Raw genomic sequence first — 25,933 nt, 5'->3', positions numbered from 1 at the left:
AATACAAATATATCCTGCTAATATTATAAATGCGAAAGTTTGTGAGGATGGATGTATGATTGTTCGTCTTTCACGAAAAAACTACTGAATGGATTTGGATGAAACTTTACAGTTTATTGGTTATACATATGGCTACAATTTATAATGATTTTGCGTAATTTGGTCATAATATAACGATACATATCAAGTAAGTCGGAAAAAAAAATATCCCGGAAAACGCAAGCAAAAGCTAGTCACAAAAATTGATGTTTTGAAAATTATAAAAGTGCTAAACTAGACACGAAATAGGCAATCCCAAAAATACTAAATAACTAACAAAGCGCAAACAAAACCAACAGCGTAAAGACACAAATACGTCCGCAAGTCTTCATACACCATCACAAAGCTAGCACAAAGACAATTAGGCGCATATTATAAAGGCATAAGGTTCTGGTCACACGAGAGTCCGAGTATGTATTATTTTATAGCTTTTGTCGCGGTTTGACACGTCAAAATCCGGAATAAACTACACTGCACCCTTTTTTAACCGACTTCAAAAAAAAGGAGGAGGTTATCAATTCGACGTGAATTTTTACTAGCAATTTTAATAAGGCACCGACTCCAAAATTGGTATCCAATATATACTTGTTATGTGAAATTATTTTTTGGTTTTGAGTGGTTTTTGAAGGCGGTTTAATTTTTTGTTAAAATTATTTTTATGGAGTAAAAAATATCTTCAGTGACGAACATTTTTCGAAAAGGAACCCGACACAACATACTAATATACATAAATGTAATGCAAATCGTTCGAATAATAATTAGATTTTACATAAATTACGTAAGGGAAGCCGGTGAAAATCGGGTTACATGGATATGCCACTGTATCTTACATTATTCAACAAACATATACTTTACAATCATTCGCATTAGATGGTAATTCTCACAGTTGGACGTATTGGACAAGTGATCGCGTTTCTGTTGTGGTTGAATTGTAAGTCAAAAACTCCCTCGTTTATAAACACTAGTTTTCAAATGAAGGTAGGTAAACTACAAAAAACCTCATTTTATTTTTATCATTGCCAGTTAATTATATATATGACGGTATAGAAATACTTAAAAACACCATTGTAGTAAATTTAAGTACAACATATTTACACGGAGTACCATAATACGATTAATTATTTAGTTATTTATACACTTTATATACAGAAAAGTAGAAAGGCGGACTTAATGCTGAAGGTATTTCCTACCAGTCGACCTTAAGGTGGTGTAGAGATAAACAAATCCAATATGATTTACCGACATTATAAAAAATATCAAATGTACAAAACCATACCACTTTCTTTCCTAGCATATTCATCATATTTTCAACTTAACACTATACTGATATATCCGTAGCTTTATACCCAACGCAGATTCGAAGCATATCTATGAAAATTCAATTTGCCACGGCCGACGTGTTTTTGTCCCCGGCGCACAATGGACGTATCTATTAGTATTTGCATTTCACTGAAAGCAATCTACATTGCAAACTCGCTTATGTAATACGGCCGGTTACAATAGGAATCCTGGTGTGCACTCGATCGACTGTATTGAGGATTACGATTGATTCCCGAAATCCAATGTTATTTGCGGGATTCTGTGGGCTTTGATAAGTGTTGATAGTCCATTTGCTATTGATGAGCCTTTGGAATGCTTTAGTTAAAAAATCGTGATCATTTATTGGTACTAAACAAGTAACAGTGAAGGAAAACATCGTGAGGAAACCTGCATACCTGAGAAATTCTTTATAGGAATTTTGGTGTGTGAAGTCTACCAATCCGCACTAGGCGAGCGTGGTGGACTAAGGTCTAATCCCTCTCAGCAGTAAAGGAAGCCGTGTCCAGCTGCGGGATAATATAATACAGGGCTGATATTATATTATTAAACAAGTAAGAATATTTGATACTACATTTTATAAATGTACAAACTAAACGTAACAGAGAAAAGATGTCATTTTCTTTTATGTCTAATTGATGTCAGATAACCACCCCTTCCTCCTATAAAAATACTAATCCGCCTTACATAACCTTGACTCATCGATCACAAAAACCTTGTTTATAGTATACCTCATCATTTCAGCCTGGTGAGGGTCGCCGGAGTCCGATAGATGAGGGCGGCACAAAACTGATCCCTGTGACGCTCAATGGGAGACGCCTATGCCCAGCAGTGGACGATTCCCGGCTGAAATGATAATGATAATACCTCATAAGTCCAAAATTCCGCCTTCGCTCCATCTCACCAACTTCCTTAATGTTAGCTTCACTAATTAATGGATCAATACAGGGACGCCCCGGGATGGCTCACAAAGCCAATCCAAATATGATTAATATTAAAACTAATTTAATCAGCGAGTTAATTTGTTCGGAGCGTACTCCCTCGGGATATGACACGTAATAATAATCGCTTTAAAGTTATGAGCTACCTTCGTTAGTACTATCTGAAGGTGGCCCTTTGTCGTGACGTACAGAATTTTGAACGGTTCTGAGAATATAGTTTCGGTTTGAGTACATTACTAAAAGTTAGTGTCGATCGTAGTTGGAACGTTAGGTTTATTTGGTTAAATAATGTTATATGTTTTATTAATAGCTTCAAAATTGGTTCAAAACAGAGTATAATAATAAAAACTTACGGGTGTTGAAAATTGGAAAAACATATTCCTATCTCACTTGCACGCCTGCATTTTAACGTTGGTAACGTCACTGTGTGACTGTCCCTGGTTATACATATTTAGACGTGACATTCGAGCGTTCTATCAGAGACAGGTTACTTATTTATGTTATTTCCAATGTTTAAAATAAAAGTCTATGCTCGAAACTATAACTCTAAATCTACTGCCTTCATGCAAGGAACTAAATTACTCTAAGCAACCCAACAAATCGCTCAGACCCTTAAAATGCTCGTAAAAACTGTTCCGCACATAACACTATTAGTTTTATTGCCCTTGATGGAATTTTAAAGCGGACACTGCCGTCCAAAATGTTCGTATACTCGTCACGTTCTCGATCGATTACTGCGAATGCTCGTAAACTTAGCTTCCCAAAGGTGTAAAATTTGACACTTTCCACGCCAATGTAAGGTAGACCTTTGGAATATCGTATAAGATCGGAAAGGCCATACGCACACGACTGGCTTTCGTCAGTTATCAATTACTTTAAAGTTTAAATAGTGACAATGATGTTTGTCGTCCACTCTATCTCGAATATTCTCCTATATAGCTTTTGCCCGCGGCTCCGCCCGCGTTATAAAGGTTTTCGGGCTAAAGTTTTCCGTTATAAAAGTCACGCTATATATTTTCCCGGGAGCCTATGTTCTTCCCAGGGTCTCAAACTGTCTCCATACCAAATTTTATCCTAATACGTTGGGTAGTTTTTGAGTTTAACACGTTCGGGCAGCCCGATGCAGCGGGGACTTTGTTTTATGATATATTTTTGTAGAACTTTTTAAGAGGAACAATCCCGTCATACATTATTGTTGCATAACTTTAACCGTTTACGCAGCGCACGCAACAGAAGCTCTCAAAACTAATAAATTGTCCCCGTTTTTGCTTCATGTTTCATTACTGCTCCGCTCCTATTGGTCATAGCGTGACGATATATAACCTATAGCACTCCAGGAACAAAGGGCTATCCAACACAAAAATATTTTTTCAGTTCGAACCGGTAGTTCCTGAGATTAGCGATTACTGCTCCGCTCCTATTGGGCATAACGTGATGATATATAGCCTATAGCACTCCACGAACAAAAGGCTATCCAACGCAAAAAGAATTTTTCAGTTTGGACCGGTAGTTCCTGAGATTAGCCATTACTGCTCCGCTCCTATTGGGTATAGCGTGATGATATATAGCCTATAGCACTCCACAAACAAAGGGCTATCCAACGCAAAAAGAATTTTTCAGTTCGGACCGATAGTTCCTGAGATTAGGCATTACTGCTCCGCTCCTATTGGGTATAGCGTGATGATATATAGCCTATAGTACTCCACGAACATAGGGCTATCCAACGCAAAAAGAATTTTTCAGTTTGGACCGGTAGTTCCTGAGATTAGCCATTACTGCTCAGCTCCTATTGGATATAGCGTGATGATATATAGCCTATAGCACTCCACAAACAAAGGGCTATCCAATGCAAAAAGAATTTTTCAGTTCGGACCGATAGTTCCTGAGATTAGGCATTACTGCTCCGCTCCTATTGGGTATAGCGTGATGATATATAGCCTATAGCACTCCACGAACATAGGGCTATCCAACGCAAAAAGAATTTTTCAGTTTGGACCAGTAGTTCCTGAGATTAGCGCGTTCAAACAAACAAACAAACAAACAAACTCTTCAGCTTTATATAATAGTATATAATAGTATAGATTTCGTATAATATTCAGTTTATAATCCTTTTTTCACATATCTATATCCACAACAAAACAAATTTAATACGTTTGATCTACTTATGTTTTAGAATTTACATATAAATATCCCTTAAAGAGTTTGTTATTGACAATGTTTTTATACGGGCAAATTAAAGTGACCCCACTGTTCCTGATGGTAAGTGGGGTCCAATAGATTGTCGACTGACGAGAGATGATTACCCCACGGTAGTGGACACAATTATACCGGCTTGTTGGATCGGATATACACAGGCTGATCCCAGAACACGACGCACTTACTTGGGCCACTATGGCGGGTTTTAACACATTGTGTACGGTGGTCGCTATCCGGGCGGATATAAAACATATCCTACCACCAGGAAAACAATAAAGTTACATTCTGTGATTGAAAGACCATATGTGTTTTGGGGTGGGACAACTTTTGCGGGACCTAAAGCCCGTCTGCGTTCGCCTTGAAAATAGACCTTCAGAATATCATATGAGGTCACCTTAATGTTTAACCAGCCAACTGTTTCACATCGATTTACTTGTGCAAGTAGATGGGATTGATAAAATATTTTTTTCTTTAAATGATATTGTTCAGAATTGTTTATCGAAGGTAAGCTAATCTTAAACCAGTGGAGTTTGTCATTGAAGTTCTATTAGAATACGTTTAATGAGACGATGACAATTTTTATTTATATTTGTTGCTAAATATTTTCAAAATATTTTCTCAATTTATTGGTATTGTGTCTGCGTCGAATACATAGTTCAATATTTTATGAGCAAGACGTGTTTTTATCTCTTCTTATTCCTAAACTATTTCAAAAATATGATTTACTCTTTGTCTTTTAAAGCTAAAACGAAATAATTTAATTACTACCAGGGTTTTGCAAAACCCCACTAAACATCCTTAGCATCTGTCAAGCAAATCTATATCGATACTATTATATAATGTTGAAGGGTTTGTTTGTTTGCTTAAACGCGCTAATCTCAGGAATTACTGGTCCGAATTGAAAATTTCTATTAGTGTTGCATAGCCCATTTATCGAGGAAGGCTAAAGGCTATATAACATATAAATAAAATAATAAGTATAAGTATGGATTGTTCCATTTTCAAAATTCACAATTCGAAGAAACAGTTCCGTTACATAATCCGCACCAGTCATATGCATTATGAATTCGCATACGATTAGTACACGATCACTTGTGCAAACTAGATGGTCGGCATTAACGAAGTCTGTACAAACAGACGCGACGGTAATGATATGCTAGCGCTTGGCCTGCACTGTAATGTGATTATACGAACTGGTATTTGCTCTTGGCTTGTATTGTATTTGGAAGGTTAGACTGGATAGTGACTTTACACTTGTGGCTCGAGTGTCGGGTTTAATCGGTGTACATATGAAATTATACTGTCATGTTTAAGTGATTGTCAAGATTTACCCCCTTATTCATAAACGTTTTTTATCTAAGGACGAAGTAAAGCTGTGATAACAAGCTTGTTTCTCAGTGCCCAACGGCACTGAGAAACAGACATAGGGCCGTTGTGATTGGCTATTATTGTTGTATCTCAATATTAGCCAATCACAACGGCCCTATGTCTACGCACTGCGAAGACTGCCATGCCGTCAGCACTGAGAAACAAACTTGTTATCACAGCTTTACTCGGTCGATATATAAAAAACGTTTATGAATAAGGGGGTAAGTCTGTAATATAAATTGTTATTTTTCATTAATCGAAAGGCAAAACCAAAATTTGCTGGTCTGTTAGTAAGCCAATGACTTACTAAAAGCAGTAGGAATTTCAAAACCATTAACGACTCAGAGTATGTACAAATACATCACTTTACTCTATCGGATTATAATGCTACAGCTATTTATTTAAATATTTCGATCTGGAAAAGTGAGTCTAGTATAGCGACAACGCGGGACGAAAATAGATTTCTCAACATCAAAATCTCAACAAAAACATTACCAATCCATTTCGAGATGATTTCACTGAATGGCGATATTTTTGTTTAGTAACGCCAGACGAGAGTAAAAGCAATAATGCTGCGGCCATCATACAGATAACAAGCGAACTATTCACTGACGGAATACGTAACGCGATGGTTTGCTATGTATTTTCGGGGTTAGAGGTTGGTAATGAGTGGAACGGAAAATAGTCTTTATTGATAGTGAAGAATACTTAGTTTACTAGTAGGCCTCTTATTTGTGAAAGTCTGCCTACCCAGGTATCACCGCAACGTCTATTTCTGCCAATCAGCAGTGTGTAGTCACTGTTGTCTTACGGTTTGAAGAACATTGTAGCTAGTGTAACTACTGGATATAATAAGACTTAACATCTCATGTCTCAGGATGGCGAGCGCGGTGGAATATGAAACAATACTTTGTAATTCAAGGTATTGATGGTGTTTCTACTGTTTAAAGTAAAGTAATAAAAAAAAGAATGACGGAATCATATCTACTGCATCCTTAATTCACCGAGCTTCTGTCTCGGAATATCATTGTAAGTGAGTTATGATATTTGTATAATATAACTAGTTGATCCAAAAGACGTTGTCCCGTCTTAACCATGAATTTGCAGCGCGCATTCTGTCAATCGCTGACAGTTATTTCAAACAATTGACAGTTATATAAAAATAATATTTTCGTTAAGTTAACTTTCTAATTCTCCGCGCAATTTTTTCTTTTTTTTTTTCTTTTATAAGATCCTTCTCCTGACAATAACAAACACAACAAAAAAAATAGTGAAATCGGTCCAGCCGTTCACGCGTGATGGCGTGACCAAGGGAAATAGGGATTCATTTTTATATATATAATTCTTCTTATGTCAGATGGGGCAAATGTTTTTAAAATTTTTAAGTCATAGATTCCAATGGCGAAGGGTCCATACAACCAGATTCCTGCCGGCTTCCCTTTCGTAATTTATGTAAAATCGCTTGCCATTAAAACGATTTGTAGACCCCATTTCTGCATATTAATACCTATGTCTTATGTCGGGTTTCCTTTCACAAAATTTCACTTTTGCCAATGATGTATCCTTTTGCTGGACTTTGGAAAAGAATTTACAACTTCAAGTAAGTTGCTGCTGACTAGCACAACTGAGTGTTACAAGTAACAAATAAATATATAAATGCAAATTCTTCATTATACGACGCAGGTTAAAACAGTAGACTATTTTAATATTATAATGTTAGTGTTTTCCTATAACAACACTGAACGTTTGACAGATCGAGGCAGGTGGTCGTTAACAGTCGTAGTGGTCGGTTAGTTGGTAAAATATTAATGAAAGTATTTCAGTAGCTATAGTTCTTTTCATTTTTATTTTTAATTAAAATCTCTTCAGTTTGTAACAAAAATGTGTTTATAATTTGTGTAATGTAAAAATATTACTCTCCATAGCAGATACATTAAAAGGTCAGAATAACTTTCACTGATCTATTTCTTTACCGCCTTACATTTGAAGTCTAAATCAGATACTTTTCCGGACAATTAAATCTTTTAACATTGAAATAAAAATCTTTACGTATTTTATCGCGATTATATATATTATTAACTCCCGACATTTCAACGACTTTGCAGCAGTAGCGGAGCCTGATTCCTACCGGCTTCCCTTTTAGGTTTATCTACATTCGTCTTCCTTTTTTTCTCTGTTAAATTGGCCGCGATATGCTAACCAAGGCATTTTTTTTGCATCGATACCTTTTGAAAAATATCACCCTGCGCCGCTGCTATGCAGCGTTATTGGTCCGCAGCGTGACCACGTCTAAAATTCGTATATGGAGCGACAGCGTCGCACATAGTATCACGTAGATGCTTGGATGAGTGTTAACTCACGTACGTCACGTACTATATTAGTATATAAGCACCATTCGTACATAGAATAAATCAGACCAAATACCAACTCGTGTCTCATTTCATCTTACCATAAATTAATGGCAAAGTATACATAAGAAATCATTATAGATTAGTTCATAAAACTTTCCCGCCTCCGCTCCCGCTGCGTTTGACTACTCACCACAAACGAAATGATACCGTCGCGCGGCAAACTGAAATTGAGCAATCGTATTGATACGTTTATTGAGATTGAATGTTGCCCCCGGATTTAGTAAATGAAATGCGGTTATCATTTACTGCGCTTACAGACGCCGCGCTATCAGAAACAAATTGTATTGCTTTGTTTTTTAGATGTTTGTTTCTTTAAGATATTTGCCCTTCTCTTCTCTAAAATAAAACTATTTTACGGATTTAATCGCGGTTTTAGTGTTATTTTCTCTCGACGTTTCGAAGACTGCAGCCTGCGTGGTCACGGGGCGGACTGAGGTGTTGGTCATTCGAAAAGTCCTCTTCTCTCCTTTTCTTGTGTGAAGATTTTACTTTGCTTTCTACGTTTTAACCATTTAATTTACTGCCCTGACTTGACTTGTTAGAGTCCAGTGGCGAAGGGTTCATAACTAGATTCCTACGGGTTCCCTTCTGTAATTTATGTAAAATCTAATTACCGTACGATTTGTAGTCCATTTTTACACATAAGTACCTATATTTCGTGTCTGGTGACCTTTTGGAAAACTTTACACTTTGCCTCTGGTAGAGTCCACATAGAAACTAAAGTATGCAGATTTTCACAATGTTTTTCTTGATGACAAGCCGTAATTAATAGTGATTAATTCCATTAAATATTTAAATTCAGATCTACAGTTTAACAAAAAATCCCTACAAACTTGATTCTCTAGCCCCAAACACTCAAGTGAAAACTGGCGATGCCTTCCTTAATTTTTTGATTATATGCTATCTATGTCCTCGTGTCTCAGTTTCCATTTCTACATGTCATTCGACAGTGCACCATAAAATTCAATAATTAAAAACCAAATTACCTCACCTCACCACAAAGGTACATCATCCAACAAATTCATCTGCATAATAAATAAGCTACGTCCAAACAAGCCGTGCACGACGAGCCAACTATGACAACAGTAATGATAACAAATGAAGGGCGAACAGCCCTTAGGAATACCGGGAAACCGCCCTTCAGCGCAGGTGAGGGGACACACTGATGTGTAGTTCAGGCATCTTGTAAAAATATTGAATGGTAAAATTTGTTATTTCAAATCGATAGGTATGTATGTCGACTGCTTTGGCGGCGTAGTTGTAATTATACATGGGTGCGATTACCGCGCTGAGATTCTGGGTTCGAATCCCGGGTCGGGCAAAAATAATTGTGACTGGGTTTTTCAATCTTACAAATTACTCAGTCAGTCAGGTGAGATAACACCGTACCTCGAAAAGTACGTAAAGCCGTTGGTGTTGCGCCTGATCTCTCTCCGGTCATGTCGGAATGCCGTCACACCGGACTATGAGAGTGAAGGAACAGAGTGTACCTGTGTATTGCGTACACACTGGTGTACTATAATATTTCCTACGTACCTGGCTGATCTCCGTCGAGATTGGCCGCCGTGGCCAAAATTTGGTTAGGGCGGAATCAACCAATCACTGTCATATAGTTTGTGGAAGTCGGGTTTTTAATAGCATTGTTATTTATACGCAGTCGTACTATCCAGCGACCTACCGACATTTTGAAAAAAAAAATTGCTATCCGCCACATCTGTATGTGTCAAAGGAAGATAAATGTGAAGTATTTACACAATAATCGCTGCGTAAGTCGGCTCGAGGCGTCCGCGGTAATTTGTTACACCGCAGTTCAAATATCAGTAATTGTCTCTCAGTTACCTGGGTCAAATTATTCCGAAAGTAGATATTGCTGAAGTTTTTTAATAGGTTTTATATAAGGAAGTATGAAACCTAATGTCAAATATCAGTAATTGTCTCTCAGTTACCTGGGTCGAATTATTCTGAAAGTAGATTTTGCTAGAGTCTTTCTTACAGGTTTTTACAGCCAAGTATGAAAACTAATGTCAAATATCAGTTATTGTCTCTCAGTTACCTGGGTCGAATCATTCCAAAAGTAGATTTTGCTGGAGTCTTTCTAACAGGTTCTTAAAAGGAAGTATGAAACCTAATGTCAAATATCAGTAATTGTCTCTCAGTTACCTGGGTCGAATTATTCCGAAAGTAAATTTTGCTGGAGTCTTTCTAACAGGTTCTTACAAGGAAGTATGAAACCTAATGTCAAATATCAGTAATTGTCTCTCAGTTACCTGGGTCGAATCATTCCGAAAGTAGATTTTGCTGGAGTCTTTCTAACAGGTTCTTACAAGGAAGTATGAAACCTAATGTCAAATATCAGTAATTGTCTCTCAGTTACCTGGGTCGAATTATTCCGAAAGTAGATTTTGCTGGAGTCTTTCTAACAGGTTCTTACAAGGAATTATGAAACCTAATGTCAAATATCAGTAATTGTCTCTCAGTTACCTGGGTCGAATTATTCCGAAAGTAGATTTTGCTGGAGTCTTTCTAACAGGTTCTTACAAGGAAGTATGAAACCTAATGTCAAATATCAGTAATTGTCTCTCAGTTACCTGGGTCGAATCATTCCGAAAGTAGATTTTGCTGGAGTCTTTCTAACAGGTTCTTACAAGGAAGTATGAAACCTAATGTCAAATATCAGTAATTGTCTCTCAGTTACCTGGGTCGAATTATTCCGAAAGTAGATTTTGCTGGAGTCTTTCTAACAGGTTCTTACAAGGAAGTATGAAACCTAATGTCAAATATCAGTAATTGTCTCTCAGTTACCTGGGTCGAATTATTCCGAAAGTTGATTTTGCTGGAGTCTTTCTTACAGGTTTTTACAGCCAAGTATCAAAACTAATGTCAAATATCAGTTATTGTCTCTTGGTTACCCGGGTCGAATTATTCCTAAAGTAGATTTTGCTGGAGTCTTTCTAACAAGTTTTACAACCAAGTTAATAATCAATGTTTATGAAAATTAATATTAGAATAAGTGATGCCTTGGTTTAAAAGGAACAGCATAAGGATTACTGAGGAAAGAAGATGTTTAGGCTTCCAATAAGTTGCTCTTCGAAAAAAAACGAGCTTCCTGCTCATTTACGTTGATTTTCTGAGGTATAATGGTCTGCGCTAGTCGAGGAGGACCATAGGATTGTTCTGCTATTATAAATGCCCTAAAAATCAAGCCCATGACGAACATTAAAATTTTATAAAATCTTTACTATATTATAAAGATCTAATGTTCTAATGTCAAATTTAAAAATAAAAGAAAAATCATGAAACCAAGTAAATTGGGAAATGAAATGTCGTGTATATTATTTTCGTTATAAGTATCTACATGTGCACTAGCCTCCGTGGCGCAACCGGTTAGCGCGTTCGGCTGTTAACCGAAAGGTTGGTGGTTCGAGTCCACCCGGGGGCGACGCGCTTTTTGTTACAATATATTACATTACATGACATCACACTGTTGACACAGAACACTCGCTATGTTAAGCTAGTCGCTAACGTCCATACCACGTTGAAAACACCGGTTCTCGTCCGATCACCGAAGTCAAGCAACGTCGGGCGCGGTCAGTACTTGGATGGGTGACTGCCTGGGAACACCGCGTGATGTTGGCTTTTTGTTTGTTGTTTTATCATGTATTATGACATCACAGTATGATATAGAACACTCGCTGTGTCATGTCATTCGCCAACGTCCATACCACGTTGAAAACACCGGTTCTCGTCCAACAACCGAAGTCAAGCAACGTCGGGCGCGGTCAGTACTTGGATGGGTGACCGCCTGGGAACACCGCGTGATGTTGGCTTTTTATTTCTTATTGTATTATGTATTATGACGTCACAGTATGATATAGAACACTCGCTGTGTCATGTCATTCGCCAACGTCCATACCACGTTGAAAACACCGGTTCTCGTCCGATCACCGAAGTCAAGCAGCGTCGGGCGCGGTCAGTACTTGGATGGGTGACCGCCTGGGAACACCGCGTGATGTTGGCTTTTTATTTCTTATTGTATTATGTATTATGACGTCACAGTATGATATAGAACACTCGCTGTGACATGTCATTCGCCAACGTCCATACCACGTTGAAAACACCGTTTCTCGTCCGATCACCGAAGTCAAGCAACGTCGGGCGCGGTCAGTACTTGGATGGGTGACCGCCTGGGAACACCGCGTGATGTTGGCTTTTTATTTCTTATTGTATTATGTATTATGACGTCACAGTATGATATAGAACACTCGCTGTGTCATTTTGTTCGCCAACGTCCATACCACGTTGAAAACACCGATTCTCGTCCGATCACCGAAGTCAAGCAACGTCGGGCGCGGTCAGTACTTGGATGGGTGACCGCCTGGGAACACCGCGTGATGTTGGCTTTTTATTTCTTATTGTATTATGTATTATGACGTCACAGTATGATATAGAACACTCGCTGTGTCATGTCGTTCGCCAACGTCCATACCACGTTGAAAACACCGATTCTCGTCCGATCACCGAAGTCAAGCAACGTCGGGCGCGGTCAGTACTTGGATGGGTGACCGCCTGGGAACACCGCGTGATGTTGGCTTTTTATTTCTTATTGTATTATGTATTATGACGTCACAGTATGATATAGAACACTCGCTGTGTCATTTTGTTCGCCAACGTCCATACCACGTTGAAAACACCGATTCTCGTCCGATCACCGAAGTCAAGCAACGTCGGGCGCGGTCAGTACTTGGATGGGTGACCGCCTGGGAACACCGCGTGATGTTGGCTTTTTATTTCTTATTGTATTATGTATTATGACGTCACAGTATGATATAGAACACTCGCTGTGTCATGTCGTTCGCCAACGTCCATACCACGTTGAAAACACCGATTCTCGTCCGATCACCGAAGTCAAGCAACGTCGGACGCGGTCAATACTTGGATAGTTGACTGCTAGGAAACATCGTGTGACAACTACAATATAGTATGGACGTTGGAACTCGATATAACATAGTGAAGATTCAGCATTAGCTCGATTTACGATCATTTGAAATTTTATGTTATCAAAAGTGCGACGCCCCCGGTACTCGAACCCACCAACCTTTTGGTTAACAGCCGAACGCGCTAACAGATTGCGCCACGGAGGCTAACTCATGGGTGGGATATTCACGACTAAAAATGGATTCTCTAAAATAAAAACAAGTATATATGATTCGCCATCTCTACCGTATCGTAAGCTGATTTAATATAATAGCGGCCATTACAGCTTCCACACAATGACCAGGCTCATTTAAATTAAAACTCCCGCGTTGTTAATCTTACGGCATTAAGTATAATAAAGCACGTATTGTTTATGGCTTTCTTATGTTCCTTTTTACTCTGATATATAAACCCACAGAATACAGAATCGCAAATAAACATAATGTTAAAAATGTGCGAATCCATGTTGATCGTATAAAGCTGCGGCCATTCTTTATGATTTTTTCATCGTAATATACAAAACAGTGGCGAATGGTGAAATATTCCGAAAGGGAAACACAACAAATAAGTACTAAAGCATGTTAGAACTTATACAAGGTCATTTTGACATTGCTTACTAAATGATACCACATACTTATCTACTTGAAAATAACACTTTACAATAAGTTACTTGCGCCGTACAAATCTCCCTTTTTAAAAACGTTGTAAACTACAACTATATATTTAAGAGAGCTAAATGTAATGAAAATTGGGCAGTGCCCGACAACACAGCCCGGCATTATGAACAGTTGCACTTAACATTATTAAAAACTCAAAGAAAAAAGGCTTCATAGCGATAACAACGCGAAAGTGCCTTTACGATGGTTTTTATTAAATGAAAAATATTTTTTCTCTCACAAGGATTTTAGTCGGAAGTGTGTGATATTATTTTAGATTTGTTTTATTTGGGACATAAAGGAAAATTCCTTGTTCATATTTGTGTAGATTTTTTGTTAATATTATTTTTGAAATTACTATTCTACTCTGTTTTAAATACATTGTTTTAAAAAAATATAATTAATCGCTCATTGTGTGATCAACAAATGATAATGGCCATATAATATATTCTTAATAGTTAAGCAAGAATATAAACTCTATATTTGCATCAGGAGCATAACTGAAAAATTCCAATTGCCACATCTATATAGTTTCGACTGAAACCAACATTCAAACATAAATGATAACATTCAGGTATTCTAATATCTCTATAGGAACATAAAGCCACAGAATAAAAAATATACACATAAAACCCATATATCAGTGCAAACCGGAAACCGCTAAGCTAATGGCAACTCCATTAAAAGTGCGAGTTAAGCCGGAAAAAGAACTGACATTTCCACAGTGAAGGCGCTCTGTTTCGCGCATTATGCCTCGCTGAAAATGGATCATGTGGGAACACTAGCTTAGCCCGCGAGTTTGCCCACTTCATTCCACATTTTCACGTTGCTGTGAAAAGTCAGTCCTAACGCATAAGGCAGAATGGGTCAGCTATTTTTAAGAACAGAATTCATAAATAGGTTACTACGAATAAACGTAGGTATGGCGTAGCGTTAATGCTACGCGTCTACGAAAAAGCTACGGCGTAAACGATGCGGTTATTCTACTTTCCTTTTTTGTTTTTTTTTCTAAATATATCCCTATAAGCAATAGATTAACTAAACAATATCCGATATCTTTCATCGCACGGTTCTTCTACGAAAGTTTAATGACCTCGATAAAAGTTCTCGAACTTTAATTATATCGATGTAAAATTTTGTAACTCTATTTTTTTGCAGAACCCTCCCTTGAATAATGTAAGAGTCAGAACACCTAATTAAAACTTCGATGCAGTGGAAGCCCACAAAAAGATGTCGCGGGGCTGATGTAGGTATCCGGAACATATTTAACTAGGTCAGTACATTATATTTTTTGACTCAATTTTATTTTGAAATTTTGATTTAATTTTCTAATTTATTACTTATCTTATCTTCAAAATAATTTTAAAAGATTCCGATACGTATATAATTTTATAATATCTTCCACAATCTTGGCTTAGAGCTCTTCACCAGTGCAATTTTAATAGCGCAAAATCACTTTTTTTTATACCTAGTGATTTAAAATTGACAAGTTATACTATGAATGAAAATTGCTTTATTTATGCTTGTTTCAGACCATGCAGATTTTTTTATTGACATAAAAAGTATTTTTAAGCCTTTTTCCCATCTCGAATTAATCCGAAAAGCTTTTAACTTTAGATAAATTGAAACTTTACTATCTGATAGACTAGCAAAGTTCCTGGGTTTGATTCCTTCATGTTTCTGCAGGAATAAATAGAATAGCATAAACACAGCGCGGTTGCGGCGTGTGTAGTGCGGCGGCGGCGACGACAACCCATAAATTTGAATGGTCAAGTGGGTTTGGACGTGGGCCAGGGGTTGCAAACATTTCCCTGGAGTTAGAAGTAGATTTGTTTTTGTGTGATTCACGTATACGAATAGGATTTATTTGAGTTTTTTAGCTTTGCCAATAAATGTTATATAATGCCTTAAATCTAGTAGTGTGGATAAAATGATTGACAATTCGCTGTAATTTTGAAAAATCCATTAAATTGCATAACCTGTTTATAATTTACATGTAATGAGTAAAATAACATTAATAACTACAAATATTACATTGTAGGCGAACAGAATATTTGTAAGGGTCATATTAACCTTAGATATGATATAAAATTTTCATAGTTAAATAATTTCATGCATGTATGTCCTATATTTAAAATTTAATAATATACCAAAGGATATTCACCGAAATCGCTAGAAAAATCAATTATTACGCAACTCACACGATAAATTTTCATATTAAGTAACTTTTTCAAATAAAAAAAAAATCCAAATGTTGAGCACCCCTGTCGCATTCAAAGCCGCGGCGCCCAGAGCTGTTATATCATGCACAAGTCGATTCGCACACCAAAATACGTTCTAAATAGATACAGCCACCCAAACGTCCAAGGTATTTGTATGAAAACAATACAAAACTCCAGTGTGGTATGGCAAATTTTATAACATACAACGGTTTTCTTATGAGTTTAGTTATTTTTATTCGAGTTTTAAATTGAATTCTTGGACTATATTTTTATATTGAATGGCTGGACTATTGAAAAAGATTTGCGAAGACAGTTAGGAAATTATCACGTGGGGACCGTAGCAGTATTACTATATAGTATATAGTATACTATATAGTATTCTTAAAATCTATACATATTATTAAGCAAAGTCCCCTTTTCTGTCTGTACGTATATTATCGTTTTACCCAAAATTTACTAAACGGATTTTTATGTCATTTGGTATGGAGATAGTTTAACACCCTGGGAAGGTTATAGACTACTTTCCATTCCGAGAAAATATATAGCGGGGCTTTATCCCAGAAAACTCCTTCACGCGAGCGAAACTGAGAGCAAAAGCTAGTGTTGGTATAAATTTACTTAAAAAGCGCTACACTACTAATGCAAAATATAATGCGAGTTCACGAAATCCCTTATTATGCCGGCCTGTTTTTTTTAACACACTACGAATGACCTCAGATAGAGTCACTACATCAGAATTTTATGTAATTATTATGTCTGTATAAATAAAAATAATGAACACAACGTGTGCCAAATGTTTCAAACTACTGTAACAGAGACAGTCCGCTCAAGGCATCTCAGACTGTTATCCCATGCAGAAGTCGATTTGAGCTCAGGACTATCCATAAATAGATAGTGGGCGACATAGTTATGACTTGGATTGTTTCAGCATTATTTATTAATCACTATAGGAAAATAGCTTATCCAGAAGTAATACATTTTTTAAATAATACTTCTATACAAAACTAACTGCAAATAAACTTTGTATTTTTTTTTTTCAAAACTCTAGTTTCGCAAAAAGGTTTCAATATTATGCTTATCCATGTGTTTATAATAAGGTAAGATAGGTATCTAGATTGTACCCTATAAAGCATTGCTCAACCAAAAAGTGTTCGATTAAAATCCTGAACTTACTTAAAAATCTAGATTACGAATGCACAGAAAATATTTTGAGCTCCACAGTCATAAAAATAGGTATTATTTAAGAACTGACTTTAAATTTAGTCTCAGTTTATAATTTGTTGTACTTATTATTATCTTTTTTTATTATTATTATTACTTTTTGATTTGTATCCACAATAAGTTCTTATATTGTTTTGGCATTCTGTTACCTACATGTATTTTCTTCCTTTCACCCTAATACTTAGCTAAAGCAAACTCTGTCTTGGGTATCCCAAGATACAGGCTATGCCTAGTTTGGGTACCTCTGGAAATTCTAGTTTTAAGGATCTCAAAGTGTTTGTTCATCTTAAGTAGCATTAATTATCTGTAAGTCTATTGTTTTCAAAAAAACGATTTTCATATAAACGATTTTTTTCATATTACACCGAAGATCCGTCGATGTCCCTTATACAGTTTATAACCAAATTAAATTATTTACATTGTTATAGTTCAAAAGTAGCGAAGGGTCCATATAAATCGATTCCTGTCAACTTCCCTTTCGTAATTTACATAAAATCTTATTATCATTAGAATGATTTGCATCGCATTTATGCATATTAGTACCTATATTATGTTGTATCGGGTACCCTTTTGGAAACCTTTCGTCACTGTAGTTTAGTAGTCTGACACGAATAATAAATATTACTCAAATCACAGCATCATATTGAATGTAAATTGTAGAGATCGATATGTGTTCTTGCAATAAAATACGCGCAATCATTGACGTATATTCTATAGACACGAACGTCCATATAAACTATTTGTTCAAAATTTGAACTAAAATGGCATCCGAAACATCACTGTTATAACCTATTTATTAACTTAAACAACAAATAATTTCACTTATTTGACTAATATTTTTTATTAAAATCTAGGTTTACACTTCGACTCGAGTTCTTATATCATGAGCGCCACTCCGTACACAACCACAAGCTGTCAATATTGACCACACTAAAGTCAGTTTGAATGGTATACAGTTCAATTCAGTTGAACACAGTGAATGTTCGGAACGCCAAATCTAATACATAGTACATATATATCGATGCACGCAATAAACATTTAAGCAACTTAGAACAAAACATCTCTTAAAGCGACTGCATTACCAAAAATACACTTTCTGTCGACTTCAGTCCTAAAATCATCAATGGCCGAGCTTTTACCTATCACCACGTCACAAAGACATAAACACTCGCTAAACGGGCAGGTAAGCTCGCTGGTAATGCAACGCATAATCGCGGCGCGTCGCAATCATCGTCCGCTGTCGCCCTGACCCATTTATACCGTTCCATAAATCATGCCTTACAACACTCTGTATACTGGCGACTTGCGACAAAAAGTGCAGGTGGATTGTATGAAAGTTTTAAGGTAGGTCGTAGTCTACAGTGGCAAGGTAGAGCTAAGCTTTGGTATTAATTACTAACTTACTGTTTTAACTCTAATTGTAATCTTTTAAAATGAAGGAAAACTATTTTAAGTGTACTCCATAAGATTCACAACTCCGATTTAAGGTTATTTGGTTATATTCCGCGTTCAATTGGATCAAGCTCTATACATTTTTCCCACTCTCCTCTGTTCCTGAACTGGGAATTGAATCCATAACACCACATTTACAATAATAAGTCAATAAAAAGAAACGATATAGCAACTCCATAATAGTCTAGAGTAGTGGATTAATGTCTAAACCCTCTCAGAAGTAAATGAAGCCTGTGCCCAGCCGTCGACCTAACATACAGAGCTGATATTATGAGGCAATTGATGAAATCAAAAGCATGCCCCACAGGAACATCGTCTCGAACTAGTACCTAAATCACATAAATAAAACCTTTATTCATCACGTAGACATACATAGTTGCGCTTATGATAAGTCAATCTAACTATCATTAGTACCTATATGTATGTTAAATCGGATTTTCTTTCATGTTGCGCCACTGCAGGCTGGTATAATAAATAAAAAATATTAGAATCAAGTCCGCACACACAGTGGTGTCACACTTTTCCGACAGATTTTAAAATGGATGACAGGCAACGTTTTGCTTTGTACCGCGGTGACTGACTATGCAATTTGGTGCTGGCGTACTTTTCTGTCGTGCTGCGGGACTGATGGACCCTCACTCAAGTGCGTTGCTGTGACCCCGATTTTATTTGTTTCTATTTTTTTGTACCGTTGCATAATAAAGTTTGTTGATGTGCAAAATTAGGTGGTAGGTCTCTCATATGTGAGAGTCCGCCTGGGTAGGTACCACCGCAATGTCTATTTCTGTCAAGCAGCAGTGTGTATTAATTGTTGTGTTCTGCTTTAAAGGAAATTATAGCCAGTGTAACTACTGGACATAATAAGACTTAACATCTCATTTCTCAGGATGGTGGCGCAGTGGAATACCAAACAATACTTTGTAATTCAAGATGTTGGATGATGTTTATACTATTTATGGGCGGTCGTATCGTTTACCATCAGGTGAACGACAAACTCATCTCGTTATTCAAAGATATAAAAAAAAAATACATCGTGGAACAGAAGACACTTAATGTAAAGTGGTAACCCTAGTTGCAGCTCTGCTTTACCCCCTCGGGGATAAAGCGATGTGTGCTTGTATTATTTTTTGTAATTCCATGTGGCAGAGTCACGCCGTAGACACAATATTTGTCGACAATCTACAGCGTGAATGAGCCAGATCTGTTGCAGTACTCTTATAGAGAACAAAATGACAGCTAGCAGTTGCAGTTCGTATGTCGTAGTCCCTAATCCATTTACAGAGCATCAATCATTCTTGTCATAGTGTCTTTACGAGCTTTAATGGTCATTTAATATCAGGGGCGTTAGACAAGATGCCTTTATACTATGGGGATAAGGGGTACTAATTATTGTGTTCTAAATGCTCATAATCCTCCACTTAACTCTCAAATGGTTGCAAATAAAAGTTCTGAAGTGGTCAATTCTTACATCATAGTTTTAGGTAATATTATTGGTCACCAATATAAAATTACTTAACATTATGATATTTATGGCATGGTCTACGGTTACGTAGGCTAATGTGGTACAAAATATAAAATCAGTAAAATACAAATTCTATGAAATACATACAGTGTGTCACTACAATACAGTCATTAATGCAAAGAGAAATAAAATGTGAATATCACATGCTAACAAAAAGAAAAACGTTCCAACGATTGTAAAAAGACGATGTCAGTATGTCGATCATCTAGGACCTTATTGTCTGACAGTGTAAACTCGTAACACGACCTTGTTATCTTCATGAAATATGTGTGGAACGGTATTCAGTACCAATTTCTATTGTCATAAACATGGCATTAACGTTACAAACTGTCAAAATAAAATGTGGCATAGAGAATTAGCCCCCTGGGGCATTAGATATACTGTACCACTATACGATAAAAAACTAACAAAAATCACGAAAATGTAAATTAATAATTTTCTTACATTTCAATATTCCGCAAACCGACCGTCCACTTACAATAAAAATTACATTTAAAAAAATCCACCCCGCAGTAAATGTGATATTACAGCTCATTTAAGGCCATACCTATGCCTTTGACGTTTAGCGGTGCGACCGCAGGCTAATACGGTGCGCTTGCAGCTTTTACCATAGGTTAAGAGCTTTTAGCAAAAATCACGTTTGCTCGACGCGATATTCAGCTGTAAGCTTCGGATTGAACACTACGCAGCTTACGTGAAAGCGTGTTGTTTTGATGTAACTGATGAATTTTGTCTGGGATGTAGATGGATATTGATGTTTGTATGTGGTAAGGTTATTTTAAAAAAGTAATATTTTTATAGGCTACAACGGAATGAACAATTAATTTGTGTGTTACTCTTTTCCCTAGCTACTTTGTTTTACTTTAATCCTTGAATTCCTTATTGATTTTCTATAATTGTAAAATGTAAGTAGATAATGTAACTTTCACTTGCGGACGACCAACACAGTCCACCCCGTGACGATGAAGGCTGCATTTTTCGAAACTTCGTGACAAAATTATAATATAAATAACCGCGATAAAATCCTCGATGGCGTAGTTACACTGTATGCGCGGTACGGCAGCGCTCTGAGGTCCTGCGTTCGAATCCCGGGTCGGGTAAAGTGATATTTGGGTTTTTCTGCTCAACATCAGCCCGGAGTCTGGAATTTGTGCCCATTATAGCGATAGGCTCGACCCCTATCACATCCTAGGACGGAACACCCTCGGTGAAAAGTGGGTGCCCTGGTTGCACCTCTGCATACCCCTTCGGAGATAAATTCGTGATGGTGTATGTGTGACAAAATCCGTAAATAGTTTTATTTTAATGTCTAACATTCACGTAAACATTAGAAATCATTATTTACAAGCCATCACAATATTAGTTAGCCAAACTATACACTGATAGTACACACAAACGACTTCTTATTTCGTCAGTACTATTAAATACGACAGTATAAAACTCTTTTGTTAAAATTCAACTTTTTCACCGTAATCCCGCAAAGGTAACCCGAATATTCCCAGTCCTGTCCCTTTGTTAGACGTTTTAGTGTCACAACGCACCGGGAATACGTAACTAGGTTTTAGGTATATTTTTATGAATAATTCCTTTAGATCGTTAGGTTATTACGCTAAAGTCTCTGGGGCTTGAGTTTAGTGGCTCAGCGACAGATTATAGAAATATTGGGATTACATATTACTTATGTATAACAATGAGTCATACATTTATTAAAAAGTGACGCAATGAATTAATATAATAAAATATTTTCTATTTATTTTATTTTCGCGGAATATTAAAATTATTAATTACAATAAGTTTTTTGATTAGTAAATGAGTAAAAGGGCGAGTTTTTTTTTATTTTTAGCTAATTTGTTTTGTTTACATACACCGCGATTTTATAGTCGTTTTGGAACCAACATGTGGTTAGTTAGAACAATTCATAAGACCAAAAATATAGTGAATTAATTGTACTTTTGATAATAAAAAAAATAGTTTTTGATATTATTATTTTTCACTCATTCGAGTTTGATAATGATAGTAACGTCGCGTTATGAATTGCACCGATCGTTAGTGATCGTAGCAGTACATGAAATTTAGTTCCATTACCACGAGTTTTTATTTTTATTCGTAAACATTAATGTTTATAAACATTTTTTTTATTTATTACATTGGTATTTTTTTATTACTGATACAGAATTTAAAACTTTCGATTCTGAAACGAGTATAAAATCACGGTTATGTATACATATAAAATACTGTTCGATGAATGGACGGTAAACTAAACTCAGCTATAACTACCGTAAACCATAAATATACAAAATAACATACCGTACCTGCTTATTGCATCATCTATATATATAAAAATGAATTGCTGTTCGTTAGTCTCGCTAAAACTCGAGAACGGCTGAACGGATTTATCTTATCTTGGTCTTGAATTATTCGTGGAGGTCTAGGGAAGTTTTAAAAGGTGAGAAAAATTCGAATAATTACCGGGAAAATCCTCAAAACAGCATTTTTCTATTTCCCATACAAACGTTTTCTAAATAAAATGGAGAGTCAATTTGTAATTTATTACCGCTGCATAAAGTTCAAATTCGCGTGCGCGTTGGAGGATCTAATATCGCGTTCTGAAACTCAACAAAAGTGAAAGTGAATCGCGAACGCGACAAAATTGCATAGTCTCAAAATACATAGTACATAAATAGTGGTCGGCTTCGAGAAACTCAATTTTAGCTAACTTCAGTTGTTAATATAATATATAACTCAAAGGTGACTGACAGTGATATATCAAGGAACAGCCCAAACCATTGGACGGATCGGGCTAAGACTTTCCATGCATAAAGCTACTATGACGTAGGCATCCCCTAAGAAAGGATTTTGATAAATTCTACCCTTAAGGGGATAAAATAGGGGATGAAAGTTTGTATAAATGTTCTTAGATTTTCGACTGATTGAACTGAAATTATAGATTGGGGATAAAATTAGTTTGAACCTATAAGTACCGGGAAAATATGTAGCAAGACTTTTATCAAACAGTGGAATTTTATCCTGGAAAACACCTTCACGCGGGCGAAGCCGCGAGCAAAAGCTAGTATATTATAAATTACCGAAATCAATATCATTTGCACGCACTCTTCCTAGGCTCTGCTAAAATTCTGTTAATAATACGTTACAGTATAGAGTCAGTCGCTCTCTATACTCTTATTGTCACGAATGAATCCTATGTAATCGTGTTTCAATATAATAAATTCTGAAGGACCATTGCCTTTTCTTCAACCATCAACAAATAGATAAAATACTATGTAAATAAAAATATTCTCAAACTTCATCAGTGTCAATTATTTTAGAATTATAATAATAATATCAGCCCAGTATTATATACTGTCCCACTGCTGAGCATATGCCTTTTCTATTAGAGAGTGATTAGGCCTTAGTAAACCAAGCTAATGCGCAATGGTAGACCTCACACACCAGCAAGATTCCTATAGAGAATTTCTAAGGCATGCAGGTTTCCTCACGATGTTCACCGTTGCAAGCGATAATTCACAAACACACATAATTTTAGAAAAGCCAGAGGTGTGCCCTTTGGTTTTGAACATGCTGACATTCGCTCGGCAGTCCGTTCCACTCCACTAGTCTATCATCAATTGCATATTTAATAAACACATTAAAAACTAAACTGTAAGATGTACAATAAAATTTTAATACATGCAAACTGCTGTTTTCACATAAAGGCGTTGTTTAAGCTCAGTTTTAAATGCGGAGCTTTATGTAAGCCGGGCTTTAGACCAGTCATGAAATCTCAAGATTAAGCGCCGTCTTTATCCAGCATCGGACAGTGCTATCTGACGATCTTTTCCACTTCAAGTTTGGAATTGTGTTTTCCAGATTTTAAAGTAGATTTTTATTTGGTTTAACATTATGAATATTTTATAATGGAATTGAGTCGGAAATTGTTTTTGATGATCTTGCTCGAAGGAGCTTTTTGGTGACGTCATTTAGTATTTTTTCTATACCTATTTAACTGTAAACTCTGTTAGGCTACAGATTCAGATATATACAGCCAAAAACACTATCCTCCCCTCATTATGTAAAAGTCTTTAAAAAGTGCTGAAATATTAAAATTATGAAAAGTAGGTTAAGTATACCCATTTTACTGAGTGTGCGCTGTCCCTAAAATCGATGGTAAGTCGTCCCGTAGACTGTACTTAGAATTAATGAGAGCGGAATGCTCGTCTGCGGCGGGCTTTAATTAATAACTAATGAAACGCCTTTGCAGTACAGCTTAAAATTATGTAGTCAGTGTTTTCTTGCAGAAACGTTAAAATAGTATTCTTTGAGATTTCGATAATGATAGAATTTTTAGAATGAGATTATTTGTTACAAAGAAAGTCGAACTTCAACTCTATATTATAATCTAGTAATATTATAAAGATTTTGTTCATACAATAAGCGGCGATAGCCTAGTTGGGTGTGGAACGGACTGCCAAGACGAATGTCCGCAGGTTCAAATCTCAAGGGCACACACCTCTGACTTTTCTAAAAATTCATGTGTGTATTCTTTGTGAATTTATCGTTCGCTTTAACGGTGAAGGAAAACATCGTGAGGAAACCTGCACATCTGAGAAGTTCTCTATAGGAATTTCGAAGGTGTGTGAAGTCTACCAATCCGCACTAGGCCAGCGTGGTGGACTAAGGCCTAATCCCTTTCAGTAGTAGAGGAGGCCCGTGGTCAGCAGTGGGCAAGTATACAAATACAGGGCTGATATTATTATTTATTATTATTTGTTCATATGCACTAACATCTGGATCTTTTTTTATAGGTGCACTGAACCTGATGGTAAGCGGAGTGGAGTCCGAATAGACATAATTATGCCGGCCTGTTAGAACCGGATATACACAGCCTGATCCTCAATAAAACAAACGTTTCACGCATTTATCCCCGAAGGGGTATGCAGACACGCAACCAGAGCACTCACTTTTCGCCAAGTGTGTTCCGTCCCATGATATGATAGGGGGCGAGCCTATCGCCACAGACCACAAATTCCAAACCCAGGCTAACACTGAACAGGAAAACCCAAATATCACTTTACCCGATTAGAACCCAGGACGTCAGAGCGCTACCGTACCGCGCGTGCAACAACTGCGCCACCGAGGCAGTCTGATCCCCGAAAGCATCTAATACAACCCTAAGTAACGTTGTAATACGTCACTGTGACCGACATCAAGGAACCCTGATCCGTCAAGCACTCGACAAACACCCAGATCCACTTGTACGGACGAACTTTTTTCATTCCACGCTCTCGGTTGCTACTTGAATTACTTTTTTTCGGCCCGCGGCTAAGGATCCAAGATTGTCGGCCGAGTTTTTAAAGCGGGTTTAAAATTTGGGGCAGAATATTGCGGCATATATTATGGGCTTACGCTTGCTTTTATAATGCAATATGAGCTTAAGCCTGCTTTTGGAATGGACGGTCTTATAGTTAGTAAGACTTGTTTGTGTTCTATGATATGAGAGTGTACAAAACAATCCTGATGATTACATATTATTCAATTATAACATTAAAATAAATTATTGTTTATGCTGGATGTCGAAATTAGATCACTAAACGAATGACAGGAACGCGGTGTGCTG

At 36.7% G+C, this 25,933-nt stretch overlaps 1 long non-coding RNA gene and 8 other non-coding genes across 10 annotated transcripts; all 9 read left to right on the top strand.

The window, feature by feature from the left end:
* The first annotated feature begins 1,442 nt into the window (after positions 1–1,442).
* On the top strand, positions 1,443–16,630 carry LOC115443822. Of its 2 annotated transcripts, XR_003938654.2 has the most exons (4): positions 1,443–1,910; positions 2,101–2,273; positions 15,061–15,175; positions 15,589–16,630. It is a non-coding gene; the product is annotated as an uncharacterized LOC115443822 (long non-coding RNA). The 2 variants fall into 2 exon arrangements; XR_003938655.2 differs by lacking the exon at positions 2,101–2,273.
* On the top strand, positions 11,638–11,711 carry Trnan-guu. The gene has a single exon. It is a non-coding gene; the product is annotated as a tRNA-Asn (tRNA).
* Positions 11,790–11,908, top strand: LOC115443879. Its single transcript, XR_003938670.1, has one exon. It is a non-coding gene; the product is annotated as a 5S ribosomal RNA (ribosomal RNA).
* Positions 11,981–12,099, top strand: LOC115443930. The gene has a single exon (XR_003938687.1). It is a non-coding gene; the product is annotated as a 5S ribosomal RNA (ribosomal RNA).
* On the top strand, positions 12,172–12,290 carry LOC115443890. The gene has a single exon (XR_003938673.2). It is a non-coding gene; the product is annotated as a 5S ribosomal RNA (ribosomal RNA).
* On the top strand, positions 12,363–12,481 carry LOC119190376. Its single transcript, XR_005112889.1, has one exon. It is a non-coding gene; the product is annotated as a 5S ribosomal RNA (ribosomal RNA).
* On the top strand, positions 12,554–12,672 carry LOC119190375. Its single transcript, XR_005112888.1, has one exon. It is a non-coding gene; the product is annotated as a 5S ribosomal RNA (ribosomal RNA).
* LOC119190374 lies at positions 12,745–12,863 on the top strand. Its single transcript, XR_005112887.1, has one exon. It is a non-coding gene; the product is annotated as a 5S ribosomal RNA (ribosomal RNA).
* On the top strand, positions 12,936–13,054 carry LOC119190373. The gene has a single exon (XR_005112886.1). It is a non-coding gene; the product is annotated as a 5S ribosomal RNA (ribosomal RNA).
* Positions 16,631–25,933: the final 9,303 nt, after the last annotated feature.

The sequence above is a fragment of the Manduca sexta genome, chromosome 23 (assembly GCF_014839805.1).
Source record: "Manduca sexta isolate Smith_Timp_Sample1 chromosome 23, JHU_Msex_v1.0, whole genome shotgun sequence".
Classification (NCBI taxonomy): Eukaryota; Metazoa; Arthropoda; class Insecta; order Lepidoptera; family Sphingidae; genus Manduca; species Manduca sexta.
This window is presented reverse-complemented; position numbering and strand designations above follow the sequence as displayed.